We start from the raw sequence: 17,021 nt of genomic DNA, 5'->3' as shown, positions 1-17,021 counted from the left end.
AGAAGGAAAGACATTAAGAGAAGGGAGAACCAACCGTGGCAAACTAACGAAGTAAAGGATGGTATCAAATTAAAAACAATGGCATACAATGTAGGCAAGATTAGTGGGAGGCCAGATTATTTAAAAATAACAGCAAAGGACGACTGAAAAAATAATAGAGTGAACATGGATTATGAGAGTAAAGAAACAAGAAATATATAAACAGATATTAAGAGGTTCTACAGTTATCTAAAAGATGAAGAGAATTGCGCAAGAGGATGAGACTAGGAAATAAATAATGGGGAGCAGGAAAATGGGAGAGACTTTGAACACATATTTTGTACCTGTATTCACGGTAGAAGACACTAAGAATATCCCAATAATAGATAATTAAGGGCCTATATTGAGGAGTAAATTAATACAATCACTATCACTAAAGAAAATGAGTTCAGTAAAATAATGGAACTAAAGCCAGCCACGTCTATTGGAGCTGATTGTCTGCAGCCTCGGGTCTTAAAAGAAGATGCTGCATAGATATTGTTTGCAATCTACCAAAATTCACTGGCGTCTGGAGAGATCCCAGCTGATTGGAAACCTGAAAATTTTTAGTCCCCATATAAAAAAAGAAGGGAGGCAAACAGCAGGAAACTATAGACCAGTTAACCTAATATCTGTCATTGGGAAATTGATGGAATTCATTATAAAGGAAGCAGTACCAGCACAGTTGCAAATTAATATTGCAGTCAAACAGAGTCAGCCTAGTTTTATGAAAGGGAAATCATGTTTTACAAATTTTCCTGAGTTATCTGCGGATGTAACGAGCAGGTTGTTTAAGGGGAACCGGTGGTCGAGGTATATTTGGATTTACAGAAGGCATTCAATCAGATGCCAAGTAAAATGGTACTGCGAAAGATAATAGCTCAGGTGTTGGAGGTAACATATTAGCATGGAAAGAAGATCGGCTAAATAACAGAAACAGAGAGTGACTATAAATGAGTCATTATCCGCTTGCAAACAGTGACTAGTGAGGTGCCACAGGGATCAGTGCTGGGGCCTCAACTATTTACAATCTAAATCAATGACTTGGATGAAGGGACCGAGTGTAACATAGCCAAGTTTGCTGATAAAGCACAGATGGGTTGGAAAGCAAGTTCTGATAATTAAACAAGAAATTTACAAAGGCTTATACAAAGGCGAAGTAAACATTTGGCAGAAGCATTATAATGCGTGAAATTAAGAAGTTATCCACTTGTCAGAAAACATAACAAAGCATATTATTATTTAAATGGAGAGAGATTACAAAATGCTGCAATACATAAGGACCTTACGGTCCCTGTGCATGAAACAGAACAAAAGAGTATGCAAAAGTGCAAGTAATCAGCAATGCTATCCTTTATTGTAAGGGGGATGGATTATAAAAGCAGAGAAGTCCTGTTACAATTGTACAGGGTAGTGGTGAGACCGCACCTAGCAGAGTACTGCTTACAGTTGTGTTCACCTTATTAAAAGATTTCATAGAAGGATCACTTGGTTGATTCTTGCAATAAAGGGGTTGGCTTATGATAGAATGGTGAGCAGATTTCGCCTATTCTCATTGGAGTTTATAAGAAAGAGAGGTGATCCTATTCAAATAAATAAGATAATGAGGGGACTCACTCAATATGGTAGTTGCCGATAGGACGTTTCCACTAGTGGGGGAATCTAGAACTAGGGGGCATACTTTAAGAATAAGGATTCGCCCATTTCGAACAGATCAGCAGAACTTTCTTCTCTCAGAGGGTCGGATATCTGTGGAATTAGCTGCCCCAAAGAACTGTGGAGGCTGGGTCATTGACTAAATTTAAGATAGAGACAGACAGACTTTTGGACGATTCGTAAGTGAAGCGTTACGGGCACCCAGCAGGGAGTGGAACTGAGTCCTAGATCTGATCAGCCTTGAACTTATTGAATGGCAGAGCAGGCTCCCAGGGGGCAAATGGCCTTATCCTGCTCCTATTTCTTATCTTTTTATTCCACTGGCACTTTTCTCCTGACCCCAACAAAATACATACTTCGAACGATTAAAACAAACACGCCGTGGATGCAAGGCGACATCGTTTCCTGGAAGGTATAAATCAACTGCGCCGAAAATGCAGAAACTACATAAAAAATTCGATACAAGGAAATGTTTGTATGTCAAATGTAAGATTGGAAGCCATGTCTCCAGAAGAGACGACAATCTGACTGGAGAGCCTTAAACCGCTCAGCATTCCTGAGTTCATCATCCATACATGATTGTCCCTGGATTTACCCTCGAGGTAAATAAAACATATCATTCACTTCGCTAACTGTTGCTGGAAGGCCGAATGGCTTTTGGTTTTATGAACCGCAGTGGTCACAGCACAGATCGCTGTTGAACAGCACGTCCCATGGTTTACTACAATTACACCCTACTGTTTGTTCACTAATATATAACTAGCTAGCTATCCATTCTTCCATTTCCTTACTTTCTATCATAGTTTTGCTGCATCTGTCTTTAAAGGGACACCATTTTCTCTTGCCTCTCCTATTCTATTAATATACTCAAATAAAGATTTGTTGCTAACTTGTATATTCCTTGCACGTTATTTGACATCTGCTTTTATTACATTTGGCATCCCTTCAGCTTGGTCATACTTTGAGTTAAAAAAGTGGTTTCTGTCTCCATTATGCCTCTTAAAAACAGTAACAATTGTAATCATATTAACTACATTATTAGCAAGACGTTCAGTTGATAACTGATTCTGGTCGATTGTTCATCGTCAAATCTAATTTGACAGGTTCCTTTTTCGGCTCCAATACCTATTGTAGAAACTGTCCCATCGACATTAAGAAATTCATTGCCTTTCCTGCTTAAACGTTTCTGCTTTTCTCAGGCTGTGAAATAAGCATCTCCCATTAACATGAAATAAATTTGTCGTGGAGCAAATGTAATATAAATGTGCTACTGACTTAGCACTATTATGAGGGATAAAGGAAATGTTTAGGTAATTGAGTTAGGCTAAATGAAGACAAAGTGCCGGCATCTGAAAGGATAGTTGTCGACGATGGCGGGTTACGGAGTGAAGAACAGGTTAAAAAATCGAGTAAAATGGGGTTTGAGGATAGAAAGGAGAATTTAAGAGTGAAGGACAGTTTATCGGGGTGGTTGTGGCTAATAGAGTCCCATGTTTTCAGTCCTGTTGACTGTGTGTATTGATGAATGGAATATAGACTGATTGTATCAAGATATAGAGCGGTTATCGCCGAAAATTGTAGTCAAAACCAAACTGTCAAACACGAAAACTGAGAGAGCAAAAAGTAACAATTTACCATAAAATCAACAGTGAATTTCTATCTTAGTTAAAAATTGTGAAAAATGTGACAAATGTACATATACACTTACACAATTTATATCTAAATATTCGACTCATATATACACGCCGAATATTTATTTTACAACAGCTCACTCCTATATACCGACCTCGTTGAGATCTAGCCCATGTTCTGGTTGCAGTTTTGACACTAGGCCACACATTGACCTTTTGCAACTTCCAGATTCTGTCCGTCCTGTTTCGCATATTCATCATTGGATGTGCTACAGTCCTTGAAATACTCAAAGTCTAAACAATGATCGTTTAACTGTTTCCAGATACAGTCGGTCCTGATTTGCATTGTAGGATCGGATATGCTGCAGCCCGCTGAAAACAGGCGGTTAAACCGAGCAAGATTTCGGTTCTGGTGGTGAATGCTGCTTCTGACGGATTTCTTGGTGTCCTGCCCGTGGTGAGGATTGGAAAGCTCTTGTGTCACACTCAGTAAAACTGGAAGTCACCAACATAAGGAAGTCGCTCATGAATCCAATAGGGAGATCAGGAGAAAGAGAGGTTAGAATGTGGAACTTTCTAACACAGGGAGTAGTTGAGGTGAATAGCAGATAGGCATTTAAGGAGGAACTGGATACGAACATGAGCGACATGGCAATCGAAGGATATGCTGCTAGACTTAGATGAAGTAGAGTTGGAGAATGATCCTGTGGAGCATAAACGCCTGAAAAGACCAATTGTGGCGAATGGCCTCTTCATGTCCTGTACAGCAGATGTAAAATATCTGAATACTTCATAGATCCATAACTGCTTTAGGCTCCAAACCAAATTGCAATTATTTTCACGAAAGCCTGTTACTAATCTTATTTCCTTGACTCGCGAGGTCTCAGGTGCAAGGAGCAACTGCCTCCACAACCCACCGCCTCCCCCACGCCTCCCCCGCACCTCAGAAACTTCCAACATTTATCAATTCTACCGGAGCAATTTTCGCGGGAGCAGCAATTCCTTCATGTTGCGATTTTGAAATAGGAGAGTGACACTAATCTGTTTCTTTCATTGACCATGTGTTTCGCTAATCTGCCGGTATTCGGCAGAGAGAGAGAGAGAGAGAATAGAGAAGGACACAAGGGGAGAGATAGTCCGAAGGGATGAGATGGACAAAGAGAGAGGCAGAGACAGAAAGAGATTGGAACAAAGAGAGACAGAGAGAGCGAGAGAGGGGCAAAGACAGAGAAAGAAAAAAAAGGGAGAGGGACAAGGAGAGACAGAGAGAGCGAGGGAGAAGGACAAAGGCAGAGGCAGAGACAGAAAGGGAGATGGACAAGGAGAGACAGAGCGTGCGAGAGATGGGCGAAAGACATTGACAGAGGCAGATAGCGAGAGCGAGAAGGAGAGACAGAGAGAGCGAGAGAGAGGGCCAAAGGTAGAGACTGAGACAGAAAGGGAGAGGGACAACGAGAGACAGAGAGAGCGAGAGAAGGGCCACAGACAGAGTCAGAGACAGAAAGGGAGCGGGGCAAGGAGAGACAGAGGGAACGAGAGAGAGGGCCAAAGACAGATGCAGAGACAGAAAGGGAGATGGACAAGGAAAGACAGAGCGCGCGAGAGATGGGCGAATCACATTGACAGAGGCAGATAGCGAGAGGGAGAAGGAGAGACAGAGAGAACGAGAGAGAGGGCCAACGGTAGAGACAGAGACAGAAAGGGAGAGGGACAACGAGAGACATAGAGAGCGAGTGAGAGGGCCAAAGACAGAGACAGAAAGGGAGAGGGACAAAGAGAGACAGAGAGAGCGAGAGAGAGGGCCACAGACAGAGTCAGAGACAGAAAGGGAGCGGGGCAAGGAGAGACAGAGAGAGCAAGAGAGAGGGCCAAAGATAGAGACAGAGACAGAAAGATAGAGAGACAAAGAGAGAGAGAGAGGGCGAGAGACGGCCAAAGACAGAGACAGAGACAGAAAGGGAGAGGAACAAGTAGAGACAGAGAGAGCGAGAGAGAGGGCCAAAGATAGAGGCAGAGACAAAAAGGGTGAGGGACAAGGAGAGACAGAGAGAACGAGAGAGACGGCCAAAGACAGAGACAGAGAAAGAAATGGAGTGGGACAAGGAGAGACAGACAGAGCAAGAGAGAGGGCCAAATATAGAGACAGAGACAGAAAGGGAGAGAGACACGGAGAGTCAGAGAGAGCGAGAGAGAGGGCCAAAGACAGAGACAGAGACAGAAAGGGAGAGGGACAAAGAGAGAGACAAACATCCTTATCAACCTATTTAATTGTTATCCCTCGTCGTTAGTAAATATGATGAACCAAATGACTTACATTTTGTCGCACCTTTCAGGATTCGAAACGTGAAAAAAAGTGATTGTGTTAGAACTTCGTGTTCCTGCCCTGGATTGGGGAAAATATAGCAAATTCACGGCAGTTTCTTTCTGTCTATTTCTCTCTCTCTCCCTCACTCCCTCTCCCTCGGCCCACACCCTCCCGCCTCCCTCGCTCGCTCTCGCTCTCTCTCGCTTTCTATCCGTTTGTGTTTCTCTCACGCACCATCACTCTTTCTCTTTCTCCCTCTTATTCTTTCTCTATCTCTCTCTCTCTCGCTCTATCCCTTTCCGCCTCTTTGTCATCCTCACTCTCCCTTGCACTATCCCTCATCCCTCTGTCTATTTGTTTCCCTCTCCCTCACCCTAATTCTCTAATTTTCTCTCACTCTATATCCCCCTCCAACACTAGCTCTCTCTCTCTCTCTCTCTCACTCTTTCTCTCTGTTTCTCTCTCTCTCTGTCTGTTTTGTGTCCTTCGTATCCCGGATAAACTCTTTGAACGTCTCTTCAAGTCTATCCTGACCAATTAACTTTATCCAGACGCTATGAAGGTTAAAAGCCCCTATGATTATTGCCGTGCCTTTTTTACAAGCCTCCATTATTTCTTGATTTATACTCCGTCCAACCGTGCAGCTGCTCTTTGGGGGTCGATGGACTACGCCCAACAGCGACTTTTCGCCGTTATTGTTTCTTATCTCCACCCAAACTGATTCAATCTCTTGATCCTCAGAGCCAATATCGTTTCTCACGAACGCACTGATCCCATCTTTTATTAACAGTGTTACCCCACCTCCTTTTCCTTTTTGTCTGTCCTTCCGAAATGTCATATACCCCTGAATATTTACTTTCCACTCCTGGTCACGTTGCAACTACGTCTATGTAATGACTATCAGATCATACTCATTTGTATCTATTTGTGCCGTCAACTCATCTGTTTTGTTAGGAATGCAACGTGCATTTAGACAAAAATCTTTTAAAATTAGTTTTTTGACCCTTTTTTCCTGCTTGTTTCCTCTGTCCGACAAACTCACTTTGTACCTTTTTGCTTTTTAATTCAAACTCTACTCCCCTCCCTATTGAATCTATAATAAGGTTCCCATCTCCTGCCAAACTAGTTTAAACCCTCCCCAACAGCACGAGCAACCACCGCCTCCCCCCGGCCCACCGCAATGCGAGGTTATTAATTTTGGCTCTGTTGAGGTGCAAGCCGTCCGGCTTGTACAGGTCCCAACTCCGCCAAAACCAGTCCAAATGTCTCAGGAAATTAAACCCTCCCTCCTGCACCATCTCTCCTGCCATGCATTCACGTGCTCTATCCTCCTATTTCTCGACTCGCTAGTTCGTAGCAACTGGAGTATTCCGGACATAACTACCTTTCTGGTCCTACTTTTTAACTTCTCTCGTATTTCCCCAAACTCTGCCTGCAGACCTCACCCCTCTTACTCCCTATGTCATTGGTAACAGTATGGACAATGACCTCTGGCTGATGACCCTCCTCCAAAAGAATGCCCTGCAGCCGCTCGGTGACATCCTTGCCTCCAGGAAATAAAATATTATTCTGGTGTCACATCGACGGTGGCAGAAACGCCTGTCTGCTCCCCTGATTATTGAAACCCCGACCAGTATAGCTCTTCCATTCTTCTCTCTCCTCCCCTGTGCAGCTGAACCACCTTCGGTGCCGTGGATTTGGATGTGGCTGCAGTCGTCAGAGGCACTATCTCCACACAGGTACTCAGAAGATAACATCTGTTGGCGAGCGAGATGTACTCGGGGGCTCGTGCACTACCTGCCTAGTCCTCCTATTCTGTCTGCTGATCACCCACTCCCTCTCTACCTGCACGCTCTTAAGCTGCGTGATGACCACCTCTAGAAGGGAATTGGGTAAATAGTTGATGGCGAACAGTTTGGCGAGCTCTGGGGAAAGTGTCTCATCCGATACTTCTGTGATGCTACAATCCTCTCTCTCAGTGAGCTTTTTTTTTCACCTGTAAACCTCACGGATTTAATTCCCGGCCGTGCCGACAAGGATTTTCTCACATTTAGTGTGCTGGTTCTCTTTTTCTCCCTCCATCATTCATTCTATTTCTCTCTGACTCTAACTTACTTTCCGTGTGTCAATGTCGCTTTATGTCTATCCCAGTTGCAGGCAATTTGTGTACTCTTTTCTCATTGGGGATCTTTTATCCGTCCAAATATGACTTTCTCTCTGGCGCTCTCTCCATCGCTCCCCATATCAGTTTACTCCATACCTTATGGTTAATGCCTTATGCGCTGGTTTAGTCTGAGATTGCTGATACTGGGTCGTTGACGTGCATTTTACATTATTCATACAAAGCTGTTCAGTGTTGACGGGAAGATTACATGTTCTGTGGGTTAATGCAAGGGGGTTTGTTGTCTCGTTACGGACGACCAGTTCAATGCGTTATTTACCTAAGTGCAGTGTTTTGCAGTTCAGCTTTTCAACATCCACAGTTTTTACTAGATATATATCCTCCCATATTTGCAGAGCATGCAGACGTGTAGTTTGCTCTGCATTGAAAGTTAAATTTTAAGTCTCCAAGCGATTTGCCAAATTTGCAAGCACTGCACTGCAGCGTGCCCATGACGAGATCGCCGAGTTGTTAAGGCGTTGGAATTAAAATCCAACTGATGTATGCCTGCGTGGGTTCCAATCCACTCCAAGTAAATGTTCAATTAATTGGTTTGAGAATTAGACTTAATGCTTGTTTGTATGAAAGCGTGGAAGCGGTCCATAATCTCTGCAAATGATATATGTGTAATTCTCCCTTCGAGACAACGTTTCTTTATTTATAATAGGTGTTTGCCAATTGACTGAACAAAGGAACATGATTCGGCTATTTCGCCCCTTGTGCCTATTCGCCATTCTGTTAATTCTTGGCTGAGCTCTTTCATAACTCCATCCATCTGCATTGGCTCCACATCATTTTAACCAGTGTCTAGCAAAAACTATCAATCTAAAATTAACATTTTTAATTGAGCTAGTATATCCTGCTTTTTGTAGAAGATAAATCCATCACCCTTTGCGCGAAGAAGATATTCCTAACTTCTCTGCCGAATAGCCTGTCTCTGATTTTAACATGATGTCCTCTTGTCGTAAACTCCCCACGAACGGTGAAAAAAGCTTTATCTCTATCTATCTTATCAATTCATTTTAAAACCTTAAAAATCTCAATAAAATCACCACTTAACCTTCTATATTCCAGGGAGTACATGCCAAGTTTATGTAATCTCTCTTCATAATTTAACCCGTGGCATTCTGGTAACATTCTGGTGAGTATGAACTGAACACATTCCAATCCAGCCTATCAGTTCTAAGGGTCCGTGCCCTTAAGGGGACTAGATATAATGGGTAGAAACAGCTTATTGCCCTTAGCAGAGGGCTCAACAATCAGCAGCCATACATTTATACTGATTAGAGAAGGTTTACAGGAGATGTGATGGGAAATTTCCACACACAGATAGTTGTGGCTGTGTAAAACGCACTACCTAAAGAGTGGTAGAGGCAGAAATATTTAGCATATTTCAAAAGTATTTGGATGTGCAACTGAAGTGCCGTAACGTGCAGGGTTATTGAGCTCAAGGTGGAAAGTGTGATTAGGCTGGATAACAGTGGCGCAGACAGGATGGGCCGAAATTGCCTACTTCCATGCTGTAAACTTCTATGAATCTATTATATTCTATAACTTAGAGGACTCCAGATATAGTCTAACTACATCTCTGCTCAGTTGAAGAAAAACTTCCATTGCTTTATAGTCTAACCCCTAGTTATAAAGCCTAACATGCCATTAGTTGTTTCGAATATATTCGTAACTTGCTACTGCATTTTAGCGGTATACGCACTGAGACTGCAAACCACTTTGGAAATCCATCCCTCCGAGCTGTGCTACATTTAATTACTACTCGGATCTAAACTTTGTGATCTAAAATGGGTGACCATACAATTACCTGTTTGGAATCTGTCTGCCACTGAATCGTCCATTCATTTAAACTATCAGTATATCTTTATAAGTATTCGCTTACGTCTGTACTAATTACTATATCACCAATATTTGCATCATCGGCAAACTGGGATATCTGGCTGCCTGTTGTGCCTTCTTAATCTTTAAGAAATATAAAATGAAACAATTGCTTTAAAACTGACATTTTAAAACGTGCAATGCTTTGAAGCCCTGATAGGGTCTGTGCGAAAAGGAAGGTAGGAAAAAGATTTCAGCTCGATGACTCATTTGATCATACAAATATACATCATGCAAGTGTGCGATGTTTTCAAAGAGCAAAGGCACGAGCTTGCATTCCCGTAGCATCTTTCACGAACGTAGGATGACCCAACTGCTCGCCGTTGCTCAGTTTGAGTTCCGACAGGATCCCCAGCCTCCAGACATCATTATAGCCTTGGTCCAAATATGGCCAAAAGTGATTAATTCTAAAATGAGGCGAGAGTGATTGTCCTTGACATCAAAGCAGCATTTGGCCGAATGTTTCAACAAGAAGGCTCCTAAGTTGAAGTCATCGCGGGGTTAATCTCCACTGCAGAAGACATACCTAGCCTAAAAGAAGATGGTTGTGGGTGTTCGATGCCAATCATCTCAGCAAAGGCTATGCTGCAGGAATTCATCTTCACCTGCTTCATCAATGATCTGCCCTTCATCATAAAGTCAGAAGTGGGCATGATCGTTGAAGATTGATTTTTCCAACTCTAGTATCAACTCCGCAGAAAATGAAACAGGAAAAATATTATCTTTACATTATTGTGGCGTGGTGAAAATCATGGAACTCCTTCTATAACAGCACATTGGTAGTAACATCACCTCAGTGACTGAACCATAAAACCATAGAAATTTACAGCACAGAAGGAAACAATTTAGCCCATCGTGTCCTTGCTAGCAGACAAAGCACGAGATTTTCAGGGTGCGGTGGTCAAGTGGTAAGGTGTCGGTCTCATAAACCATCTGGGCCGATCGAGATTTTATCACGTTAAATGCGACATTTTAAAGCTTTTTCCTTTTTATATAACAAAACACTTCATAATTTTGAACTTATGTCATAAATCGCCTCTAAACGTTTTCTATTCCAATGAGAAAAATCTTTCTGACAGGTGCTAGTCCGATTATCCCAATATGTATGAAAATTTAAATCCCGTATTTAAACCACACTGTCTTTACGACACGTTTGTCTAATCTCTACATTTCTATATTCTAGTGCTTCACAGCTGCGACTAGGGTGCCTATGCACAACTCCCATTATTGTCTTAAATCCTTTCCTATCTCTTAATTCTCCCCGTAAAGTCTCCACGTCCGGTTTATCTGAAGTTAGATCCTCGCTTTGAACTGAATCATAGAATCATAGTTATTTACAGCATGGAAGAAGGATATTTCGGCCCATCCGGCCAACGCGGCCAACAAAGAGCTATTCAGCAGAATCCCATGTTCCAGCTTTTAGTTCGTAGCCCTGTAGATTATTGCACTTCAAGTGCATATCCAAGCGTGTTTTAAATGTGGTGAGGGTTTCTGCCTCCAGCACCATTTCAGGCTGTGAGTTCCAGACTCCCAACTTGCTCTGGTTGAAGACATTTCCCGCCAAATCACCTTTAAACTTGCTACCAATGACTTTAAATCTATGTCCCCTGTTTGCTGACCAATCTGCTCAGAAAAATAGGTCGCTCCTGTCCAGTCTCTCTCTACCACTCATAATTTTGAACACATCAATAATGTTTCCCCTCAGCTTCCTATGTTCCAATGAAAACGAACCCAGCCGACCGAATCATTACTCATAGCTAAATTTCCCCAGTCCAGGCACATCCTCGTAAATCTCTTTTGAAACTCCTCTAGAGCAATTACATCTTTCCTGCAATGACGTCTACGCAGTACTCTAGCTGTAGCCCAAGTAATGTTTTATATAGCTCAAGCATAACTTCACTGCTCTTGTACAATATGCCTCATTAATAAAGGTAAGTATGCTACATGCCTTCTCAAACAGCACGTTTTCTTTGAAACCTGAAACAGGGAGTCAATGATGTAAATACTACAACAACAACAACTTGCATTTATGTAGCGCCTTTAACAGAGTAAGACGTCACACGGCGCTCCACAAAAGCTTCAGACAAATCAAATGACACTTAGACGGAGCCACATAAAAGAACAATTACGGCAGATGCCCCAAAGCTTGGTTGTAAGGAGCATCCATTTTGACATCTTTTTGACACACCCTAGGCCAGGAATATTAATCATTGTTATTTCCTCTAGGTCTGAAAGTTGTGAGAAGTTGACTTTTGAATTGGACCCATGGGTGTCGATTTCATACGATTACACAGGATAGTCAATGAAAAACAGGCTATTCGGCCCAACCTGTCAATGTCGACGTTTGTGGTCCACTGGAGCATCCTCCCCTCTTTCCACATCCAGCACTATCAGCATAGCCCTCCATTCAGTTCTCCCTGATATATTTATCTAACCGTTACTTACATGCATCTATAATATTTGATTCAACTACTCTGGTGGTAGCGAGTTCTACATCCTTAATACTCTCTGGCTAAAGAAGATTCTTTTTAATTCACAATTTGATTTGTTGCTGATTTTTCTTAAATTGATGGTCTCTAGTAGTGGCGTGGTCAATTAGTTCGTTGCGTGCAATCTTATATTCGTTCATGTAATTCTGCCGAAAAATCAACCATCTATTGCAGTCACTCATCTGAAGTAAAGGAAGACTGTTTGCTTTAAGAATCTAATGGCACGTTTTCATCATTAACCATCTGGTTGCATGGGCAGAGCAAGCTGTGTCGTGGACTTTCTTGCACATTATTTCTCTTTGTGCACAAGAAGCAGGAGATTGAATGACTGACAGAAGAATTAGGAACAGGAGTAAGCCATCTAGCCCCTCGAGCCTGCTCCGCCACTCAACAAGATCATGGCTGATCTGGCCGTGGACTGAACTCCTCTTACCCACCCGCTGCCAATAACCCTTAATTCACTTATTGGTTAAAAATCTATCTATCTGTGATTTGAATACATTCGATCAGCTAGGCTCAACTGCTTCCCTGGGCAGATAATTTCACAGATTCACAACCTTCTGGGAGAAGAAATTCCTTCTCAACTCGGTTTTAAATTGGCTCCCCCATATTTTGAGGCTGTGCCTGCAAGTTCTAGTCACCCCGACAAGTGGAAACAACCTCTCTGCCTCTATCTTGTCGATCCCTTTCATTATTTTAAATGTTTCTCTAAGATCACCATTCATCCTTCTGAACACCAACGAGTAAAGACCCAGTCTATTATCATAAGGTAAACCCCTCCTCTCCGGAATCAGCCCAGTGAATCGTCTCTGTCCCCTCTCCAAAGCTAGTATATTCTTCCTTAAGTAAGGTGACCACAACTGCATGCAGTACTCCAGCTGCGGCCTCACCAATACCCTATACAGTTGCAGCAGGACCTCCCTGCTTTTGCACTCCATCCCTCTTGCAATGAAGACTAACATTCCATTCGCCTTCCTTATTACCTGCTGCACCTGCAAACTAACTTTTTGGGATTCATGCACAAGGACCCCCAGGGCCCTCAGCACCGCAGCATGTTGTAAGTCCTCCCCATTCAAATAATATTCCCTTTTACTGTTTTAATCCAAGGTGGATGACTTCACATTTTCCGACATTGTTTTCCATCTGCCAAACCTTACCCATTGGCTTAACCTATCTAAATCTCGTTGCAACCTCTCTGTGTCCTCTACACACCCACTTTCCCACTAATCTTTGTGTCATACTTTCCCCACAAGTGGAACCACTCTGTATCTACTCTATCAAAACCTTTCAAGATATTAAGGAGCTGTATTCGTTCACCACTCAGACTTCTCATTTCATGACAAAATAAATTGAGCTTGTCGTTTCTTTCCTGATAGTATACAATCTTCTCTGCACCCTATCCAGTGTCTTGCTAGTTTATTTTATAATATGGCGACCAGAATTGCACACAGTACTCCTAATGTGGTCTAACTGTAGAGAGTTCGATTTTGGTCGGTTTTGAAACCGGCTTGGCCAGGCTGCCTGGTCTATTTATAAGTGGCCCGCACCTCATCTTTTGAGGAGACAGTTCACAGGCATCCTGTAGTAACTGAAGGCCGTTTGCTTACAGAAGCTGATTGTACATTTTCAACATTGTCGATCTGGGTGCACGGGCAGGACACGTCGTGACAGGAACTTGTTGCAGCGTAATTCTGTATGGTTGCAAAAAGCCTGAAAGTGAATAGTTGAGTTGTGCTAGATGCAGACGAGAGGTTAATGCGATGGAGTGCAAATCGATTGTGTCAATTTACTTTGTTAAGCGTTTGTTGCTGATAAAACTTCCAAGCATTTGACTGAATATTACATAAATTAGGCTTTGAATCCAAATCTCATCAAAACTGTAATTTCCTGATACCATTATGGTACATACCAGAAATAAACACCTTATGCATTATGCTGCGCGCTCAATGACTAAGTCACGGTGATTTCTTACGTTTTTCTTGATATGCCAAATGAATTTACTGACTGGAAGAATTGTATTAACTCCACGTGATCGGCTCGGCTCATCCTTGGGCCGAATTGCGAGTGGTGCGAGCAAATTCTAGAACTGAGTCATTACTGTTCTTTAAGGAAGGGTAAATGCCCCCTTCACGTCCAGCGATACACGTGGGCAGAGTCCCATCCAACTCCCATGATGCTTATTCCCCTCTTAGTGGGACTGGAGAACCATTTTCAAGAAGGAGGCTCATGGTCTACTCAGCAGAAAGTCAATGTTCTGCGTGTTCTTTCAGCCAGCTTTCCAACTGGCATCCAACTGCCGTGCGAGCATTGCTGACTATTTCAATATAACAATATTGGAATGTCTTTACAAAACTAGTTTTGAAACGTGACCTGTAATATCAAATAAGATTTTGAAGCATTAATAGCTTTATATTGTCGTCTGTGTCGGCATCCACTTAAGGCACACTCTACGTTAAGACAACCATATTCGGTGCTGCGTTATTTCACTGCGAGCGCGAAGGGACATATCTGTGAGGATATTTGCTCCTAATTTACACCATTCCTGTCCTATAGTCCACGTCTTTCGATACCCATTGCTGACCTTGTTGCTGGTTAGATCAGCCCAGGCAGTCCATTTAAAAGTGAGAACCCAATCATCGAAAAGCAGAGAAATATAAGACGCAGAGATAGGGAGAGATAGAAAGAAGCATGCGAAGACAATGACAGAAAAGATCATTGCAGCTTGAGGGGAATCCTTTTGCTCTCTTGAAATGTTGTAAAAGCGTTAAGGATAATTGGGCGCCAGTTTAAACGTGCCTCTCGCCCTTCCGGATCTCTCAGGCTCTGAGAGAGGGAAATGCAGCCCGGCACCTACAGCTCTTACTTATTCAAGCAATGAACGGAGCTTCAAACAGTGTAGCTGCGAGCAGGTAAACCTGAGTGGATTTCAGGCCCAAAACATTAAACCTTACGGCTATCGCAGACAGTTGTGGTTTGCTGCAAACAATGATTTTCCAGCCTCGGAACAAGCCAATCATTTCCTGCAGAGCTATGGGGAAAGGACAGGGGAGAGGAACTAGCTCAGAGTTGGCACGCTCTCGATGGGACGAATGGCCTCCTGCTGTGCGGTAACCATTCTATTAATTTACATTTGGACTTTGATGGGAATCGAATCAATAAGTTTTAATGTTTCTATGGAACTGAATCAGCGAAAGAGTCCAATGCACGAGCCATTGCAACACTGAGCACAACATTTTTACTGAAATGTTCAGGAAAATCATTGTTTCTTTTGAATGTGGTGCAGGAATTATGTGGAGATAACCAATGCGTTTACATATCTTCTCTTTGAAATCGAGTGTTTTTCCGGCACATTATTTACATTAGAGTTATTGATTAAATGTCAAAACGCCTCCAATCCATCCCACATATTTGTAAATTGTTCATCCTCCGTTGCAATACTGTGTGCTGGATAACACAGTGAATATGTAGGTAACATTTGGGGATACATCAATTGTAACTTCGATGACTGTCGAAATGTCACAAGCAAAGCGATCAGCTGTACTAGGTGAGGCTCGAGTTCACAACGTCGGCCTTTCTAGGGGCTTACACTGTGATATAAGTACTGCACCATATCCAATTCCGTCGCTGGAATTATGTGCGCATGCTGTGTGGTATTAGTGCTTCCATCATACCGCTGCCTATTCCACCTGTCTTATAATTCCTCCCCTAAAAATCTATCGAGGTTGGGGCAATTGACATTTTCAAGTTTCGCATTGATCGATTTTTGTTAGGCAAGGATATGAAGATTTATGGAATCATTGCAGACAAATGGAATTAAGAATTAGTTAAAAGGGACAGAAACAGAAACAGATGCAAACAAACGTAGCATTTTATTCATATTTAACAGCAACAATATACGTGCCGTGCGCAACTATGCTGTGGTCAGAGAAAAACGCCCGAAGCTTCCGAAACTCCTGTGGCTTTTCTGTGGCTCTTTCCTCTCTTCCCTTCCTCCTGCAAGCTGTCAGTTTTTAAACCTTGTTTTTAATGTTGCTCTGGGCGAGGGCATTCCACATTCTCAGAACCATCTCTACCGCTTCATTGCTTGATTTCTATGTTTATTAATTATGAAACTTATTGATCTACAATGGTAGCGCTTGCGACAATATAATAAAAGGCGGATTATTGGAAACACGTTGTGATCATCGTTTGGTTTTGTACATAATTGAACCTATATCACTCAAGAGGGAATGTTATATTTACAATAAACTATATCTTCTTGTAAATGTTGGTTCATTCGCTCCCTAGTGCCAGATGAGGAATTGTTTGATCCCCTCATTTATTTCATGTGGGAACAGGCACGGGTATTCATTCAGAAATAACCCACAGATTGACACTGAGATTACCGCAGCAAGAGAGACGGAGAGCACCTTCGTCCATGGCGGAAGAGACAAGAGAGATGGATAAATAGGAAACGGCCTCAAACTCTGAAAAGTACAAACATCACATGCAAAAGCATTGAATGCTCGAGGTGAGGCTCGAACTCACAACCTCGGCATTTCCCGGGCCTGTATTGCTTTACAAGTACCGCGCGCTAACCTGTTGCGCCACTAGAGCTTCAAACCCTTCGGTCTTAGTGCTCCCCTCATATAGCTGCCTGTTCCATCTGTCTTATAAGGAAGAAGGCAAAGAATCATCGAATCATTCAACACAGAAGGAAGCTGTTCATCCCACCGTGTCTGTGCCGACTCTCTGCAAGAAGCCTTCAGTTATTGAGACTCCATAGATTTTCGCCATAGACGTGTTTTATTTTTTGTACAATGTTTTGTTATTTGTAATGAATTTGGATGTCCGTGCGGCAAATTTATAAATATATTTGTGCATCAATCTGTGAG

General features: G+C 42.5%; 1 non-coding gene across 1 annotated transcript; it reads right to left on the bottom strand.

Moving 5' to 3' along the window:
- Window positions 1-16,649: 16,649 nt before the first annotated feature.
- Window positions 16,650-16,743, bottom strand: trnat-ugu (transfer RNA threonine (anticodon UGU)). Its single transcript has 2 exons — window positions 16,706-16,743; window positions 16,650-16,685 (listed from the first exon to the last, which is right to left on the bottom strand). It is a non-coding gene; the product is annotated as a tRNA-Thr (tRNA).
- Window positions 16,744-17,021: the final 278 nt, after the last annotated feature.

Source organism: Pristiophorus japonicus, unplaced genomic scaffold (assembly GCF_044704955.1).
Source record: "Pristiophorus japonicus isolate sPriJap1 unplaced genomic scaffold, sPriJap1.hap1 HAP1_SCAFFOLD_49, whole genome shotgun sequence".
Classification (NCBI taxonomy): domain Eukaryota; kingdom Metazoa; phylum Chordata; class Chondrichthyes; family Pristiophoridae; genus Pristiophorus; species Pristiophorus japonicus.
This window is presented reverse-complemented; position numbering and strand designations above follow the sequence as displayed.